A 6138-nucleotide genomic window follows, 5' to 3' on the forward strand; every position below is an offset into this window, starting at 1 on the left:
AGTTGGCAAGATAGCTTTTGACCAGAAACTCTCTTCCATACTTGAAAGTAGACTAGGAGTTGGATTTTCCTGTTCAACTCCTTAATTACTACACCAGACTGACTGGCTGTGTATATCTGCATGTGTGTATAAATCTTATGTAATCATTTGGAACTCGTTATTTCCCTTCAGAGACTTTGGACGCAGAACTCATTTGTAGCAGAGAAATTTCAACTTGTTTAGCTGTAACACAACAAAGGAAGGATAACTTGCCAACCATTTGAACCATGGTAGCAGAGTGGTTAGAATGCAGCATTGCAGGCTAATTTTGCTGACTGCTGGCAGTTCGATTCTCACCAGCTCAAGGTTGACTCAGCCTTCCATCTTTCCGAGATGGGTAAAATGAGGACCCAAATAGTTGAGGGCACTATGCTGACATTGTAAACCGTTTAGAGAGGGCTGTAAAGCACTATGATGCAGTATATAACTCTAAGTGCTACTGTTATTTGTAGCAATTCATTGATTATATATGTGGGGCAAGGAGGTGGTTGCTGGAGTAATCTATATATGTAAAAGCAAAATACCACTGACGCATCATCACAAAATCTTCAGAATCGTAAAACCTATAAACTTGAAATTTGTCACGTATGTTCCTCTTGGCTTCTAGGTGCTCACTAAGAAAGGATTTTTCAAAATGACCATCAAAGCATTAGTATTTCCTATATTATTATTAACACGCTCTGATGCTAAGTTCTACTCCCCCTCCCCACCTGTAAAGAAATCTGTTCCAAATGCAAAACACAAGCAGAGGAGTTTCAATTTTAATTTCACAGCAGTAAGCAAGGGAAAGGATAGGATAGGCTTCTGTGGGGTAAGGCTGAGGGAGATAAGGGGATAGGATAGGGGAGGCTTCTGTGGGGCAAGCCTGAGGGAGAGAAGGGGAAAGGCTGATTGTAACTACTCATTGATTTTCAAGTTGTGTCAATTTATCAAGCCTGATCACATAGTTTCATAGCAGAGCACGGGTATTCAGCTAGTAAGAAATATTTTTACAATTGTTCTCTTTACAACATTTTTTACAATTACGTAAAATATATTCTTAGAAATGATTTAAGTTCTTCTGGCTTGTCCCAAGATGGCGGCGGTCGGCTGAGCTCCGTGAGGAGATGGAGAGGTTGCTGGTGTCAGGGGTCTTCGGGAGCTGCTTTAACAATCTCCGGCTCCAGTCCCAATGAGGGGAATGCCCACCCTGCCTGCTGAGGGCTTTTTCGCCCTCCGGAATATCAGGGCAGGGCGGGACGCGCTGTTTGAAGCCGCCGCGGGAGATGGGGCGGCGGCCTGCTAAAAACAGCTGTTTCTGGCTTGTCAGTGCCGGGAGGAGTGGAAGCCGGAGCGTTTCGGCGGCGGGCGGCATTACTATGCGGCGGCGGCGGCTTGGAGGTGCCCTTCATCCCCTCGCCCCTCACGGATCTCTGGGACGCTCTTCGGACGTTTTTCGGGGGTCCTGGAGGTGCCATGGGGAGCCCAGGGTGCCGGTTACGAGCCGGCCGTGGCGGTGGTGGCGGCGCTGGCGCCGGCGGAAGGCAATGGCAGCCACGGATCATCCAGCTGTGGAAAGAACTTGTAGCAGGTGGATGGGGGAATACGGACAGCCTTGCCTTGCCCTCAGGATTACCATCTGCTCTTTTTTGAGCCTTGACCCCTGTTATCCGGGGTTTGTTTGTCATCAGAGCTGAGACTGGGGATTTGGGGAGTTTTGGGACAGGAGAGGCGGGAGGCTGACCAGGGCTCTATTGGTCGCCTCGGGTGGCTTTCTCTCCCCCCCTTCTTCCCTCAGGTATGTGTGGGTGTTGGCCTTTGATGGCCACCCACCCTGGACTTGGACTGGGCTTTTTGTCTGCTATCCCTACTTTCGCCCCAGAGAAGAACTTGTGCCTGTGGGATTATCAACATTGTTTCTAATAACTTTACAAATTGCTGGCTTCTTGTGCGACCCCAAACTGGAGGAGAACTGGGCAAAATGGTGTGCAGGTGCTGAGGGGGCTGTTTGTCATCCGCCAGATGAAAGGATGGACTATTGTGACTTTATTGTCGGTGTCATCTGCCCCAGTCACTGTGAGAGGGTGACTGGGATAATTATCCTCCAGACGTGGGGGGATGTCACTGGCCCCTTTCACTGTCGTGAGAGGGCAGTGAACCAGCTCCTGATATGAAGATCTACTTTGACCCAGTATTATTGGATGATCTGGTGAAGCCCTGACCAATTGACTCTCCATCTCTGTTTTTGTGCGATGTTTACGGCTGCTGACCTGCTTGCGCTGCGAGACTCCCCCCTCTCGCAGGTTTGGCCCTCCTCACTATCGAGGGCCTACCTTGATGACGGATTTTGGAATCCCGAGAGGTGGCATGCGGCGAGGAGGGGGTTGTGGGGTTTTTTAGGGAAATTTTTAGATAAGGTTTTAAAGGTTTCTGGGAGGGGGGTGGGTTCGGTGGGTTTGGGGGAGAACCTGTCGGGGAGGAGGCCAGAGCCGGCTGAAGAGCACGGCACTAGAGATGCGGGAACCGGGGTCAAGGTGGGGGTTAGAGCTTGTGTTATGGATGGTCATTACATCAGTACTGTGGGTGGGAGGGGCAGATATGGCGGGAGCAGGGGGCCACATCAGGTTGTGGGAGCACGCGCCCGCTGGCTCCAAGCGGTGGCGCGCTCCGGCCTCCAATGCTCCTCTCGTTCCCCAGGTTGCACAGACCCTCAGGCCCTGGGCCTTCGGCTGATGCTGTGCAACGCCCGGTCCGTGGTAAATAAAGCCCCCCTCATTTGTGATCTTGTTCAGGAGGGGGGAGCGGACCTGGCGGGTATTACGGAGACCTGGTTGGGCCAGGAGGGGGGGTTCCCCTCGTTGAGATGTGCCCACCCGGTTTCCGCGCATTCCATCAGCCGAGGACACAGGGGAGGGGCGGGGGGGTGGCGGTTGTCATTAGAGAAGGTCTTGGTCCGAGGGAGGTCACTGTTCCTCAGACGGCTGGTTGTGAGTCCCTCCTTGTGAAGTGGGGTCATGGGGTGCAGATGGGTGTGCTGGTTACGTACCTGGCTCCCTGCCACGTGACGGCAGCCCTGCCCGAGCTGCTCAACGTTATAGCCGCGGTGGCGGTTGACACCCCCAGGCTTATGGTCATGGGGGATTTTAACCTGCCATCCGTCGGTGAGGCGTCTGAGGTGGCTCGGGAGTTCATGGCTTCCATGACGGCCATGGACCTGACCCAGTTAGTTCATGGCCCTACTCACACGGGGGGAAACACGCTAGACCTGGTTTTTGTCTCTGGTCAGTGGTTGAGTGATCTTGAGATAGGGGATATAGTGATCGAGCCCTTGTCATGGTCAGATCACTCCCTCCTTCACTTTGACCTTCGAACCGCTGCACCCCGCTGCAGGGAGGCGGAACCACTGAGGTGGTACCGCCCCAGGCGCCTGATGGATCCTGATAGGTTCCAGACGGAGCTTGGGCCATTTCCTGAGGCTCTGGCACACGGCTCGACTGAGGAGCTGGTGGCCGCCTGGGATAGGGCGGCCGCTGGAGCTTTGGATCGGGTCGTGCCTTTGCGGCCTCTGACCCGGCGTCAATCTCGCCTGGCTCCTTGGTTCACCGAGGAGCTGAGGGAGATGAAGCGCCGGAAAAGACGCCTGGAGAGTGGTTGGAGGGCCAGCCATTCTGAATCTGACCGAACACTGGTAAGGTCTCATATTAGGACCTACCTGGTGGCGATAAAAATGGCGAAGTATAACTATTTTGCCACTCTTATTGCATCATCAGATAATTGCCTGGCTGCCCTGTTTAGGGTGACCCGCTCCCTGCTCCACCAGGAAGCGCGGGAGGACCCCTTGGAGGGTAGAGCCGAGGATTTTGTACAGTATCTGTATGACAAAATCGCTCAGATTCGGGAACATCTGGACTCTGACTGGGTAGATTCAGCGGGGAGGACAGAGGCAGGTCTTGTGAGTATTATCTGGGAAGAGTTTGATTCTGTGACGCCCGAAGACGTGGACAGGATACTGGGCAGACTGAGCGCAGCCACATGTTTACTGGACCCGTGTCCCTCCTGGTTGGTGCTGGCCTCTCGGGAGGTTACACGAGGTTGGCTCCAGGGGATTATAAATGCTTCCTTGAGTGAGGGTGTCTTCCCTGCCACCTTGAAAGAGGCGGTGGTGAGGCCTCTCCTCAAGAAACCTTCCCTGGACCCGGCAGTGTTGGCAAATTATCGTCCAGTCTCCAACCTTCGCTTCATTGCGAAGGTTGTTGAGAGTGTGGTAGCGCAACAGCTCCCCCAGTACCTGGATGAATCGTCGTATCTGGATCCGTTTCAGTCGGGCTTCAGGCCTGGGTACAGCACGGAAACGGCATTGGTCGCGTTGGTTGATGATCTCTGGAGGGCTCGGGACAGGGGTTGTTCCTCTGTCCTGGTCCTATTAGACCTCTCAGCGGCTTTTGATACCATCGACCATGGTATCATGCTGCACCGGCTAGAGGAGTTAGGGGTGGGGGGCACCGTCCTACGGTGGTTCTCCTTTCTCTCTGACCGGTCGCAGTCTGTGTTGACAAGGGGGCAGAGGTCGACCCCGAGGCCCCTTGTATGTGGGGTGCCACAAGGGTCGGTCCTCTCGCCCCTTCTGTTCAACATTTATGTGAAGCCGCTGGGTGAGATCATCCGTGGTTTCGGGGTGAAGTACCACCAGTACGCTGACGATACTCAGCTGTACATCTCCACCCCGGACCACCCCAATGATGCCCTTGAAGTGATGTCCCGGTGCCTGGAGGCCGTGCGGATCTGGATGGGGAGAAACAGACTCAGGCTCAACCCATCCAAGACCGAGTGGCTGTGGTTTCCGACATCCCGATATAGTCAGTTGGCGCCATCACTGACTATTGGGGGCGAGTCATTGCCCCCCACGGAGAGGGCTCGCAACTTGGGTGTCCTCCTGGACTCACGGCTGTCTTTAGAAGAGCATATGACGGCCGTGGCCAGGGGGACTTTTTATCAGGTCCGCCTGATTCGCCAGTTGCGTCCCTTTCTGGATCGGGACTCGTTAAATACGGTCACTCATGCTCTTGTCACTTCCCGCTTGGACTACTGCAATGCTCTCTACATGGGGCTCCCCTTGAGGAGCACCCGGAGGCTCCAGCTGGTCCAGAATGCGGCCGCGCGGGTGGTTATGGGAGCGACGTGGCGCTCCCATGTGACCCCCCTCCTGCGCGAGCTGCACTGGCTCCCGGTGGTCTTCCGGGTGCGCTTCAAGGTTTTGGTTACCACCTTTAGAGCGCTCCATGGCATCGGACCGGGTTATCTACGAGACCGCCTTCTGCTACCAATAGCCTCTCACCGACCAGTACGCTCCCATAGAGAGGGGCTCCTCAGGGTGCCGTCGGCCAAACAGTGTCGACTGGTGGCCCCCAGGGGGAGAGCCTTCTCTGTGGGGGCACCTACCATCTGGAACGAGCTCCCCCCAGAGATACGGAAGATCCCGGACCTGCGCACGTTTCGCCGTGCTCTCAAAACTTTTCTATTTCAGCAAGCTGGCCTGGCCTAACTCCCCTCTTTTAAATTCTTAAATTTTAAATTTTTTAATTCGTGATTTTATAAATTGGGTGTTTTAATCTGTGTTTCGGCCGAAATATTTAATAATTTTAAGGGATTTTTAATATTTGTATTGTCTGTATTTTATCTTGGCTGTTCACCGCCCTGAGTCCTTCGGGAGTAGGGCGGTATAGAAATTTGATTAATAAATAAATTAATAAATAAATAAGTTTGAAGCTGATTCTATTGAATGTATATTTTTATTTCATTGGTTTACCACAATAAAATATCTGCAGATTAGGATCGGATGAGGACTGAGCAGTCAGGATATTTCTCGCTCCATCACTTGCAGAGTGGCCATTTGTTTTTCTTCTTTTTGCCTGACTGAATGTAGCTATTCCAACTCCTCTCCCATCTATTTTGTATATTCTACCACATTCAATGTCTACAATCCCAGCATCTCAGCTGGATTTTTCTGGATGGTAACTCTTTGACTGAAGACCAGTGTAAATACTCCAGTAGTAAGACATCCCTCTGGATTTTCTACTCTGGACAGATATTTAATAAAATTCTCAGTAATTATTTTCCTGT

The sequence above is a fragment of the Pantherophis guttatus genome, chromosome 7 (assembly GCF_059756535.1).
Source record: "Pantherophis guttatus breed Tessera chromosome 7, ASM5975653v1, whole genome shotgun sequence".
NCBI lineage: Eukaryota > Metazoa > Chordata > Lepidosauria > Squamata > Colubridae > Pantherophis > Pantherophis guttatus.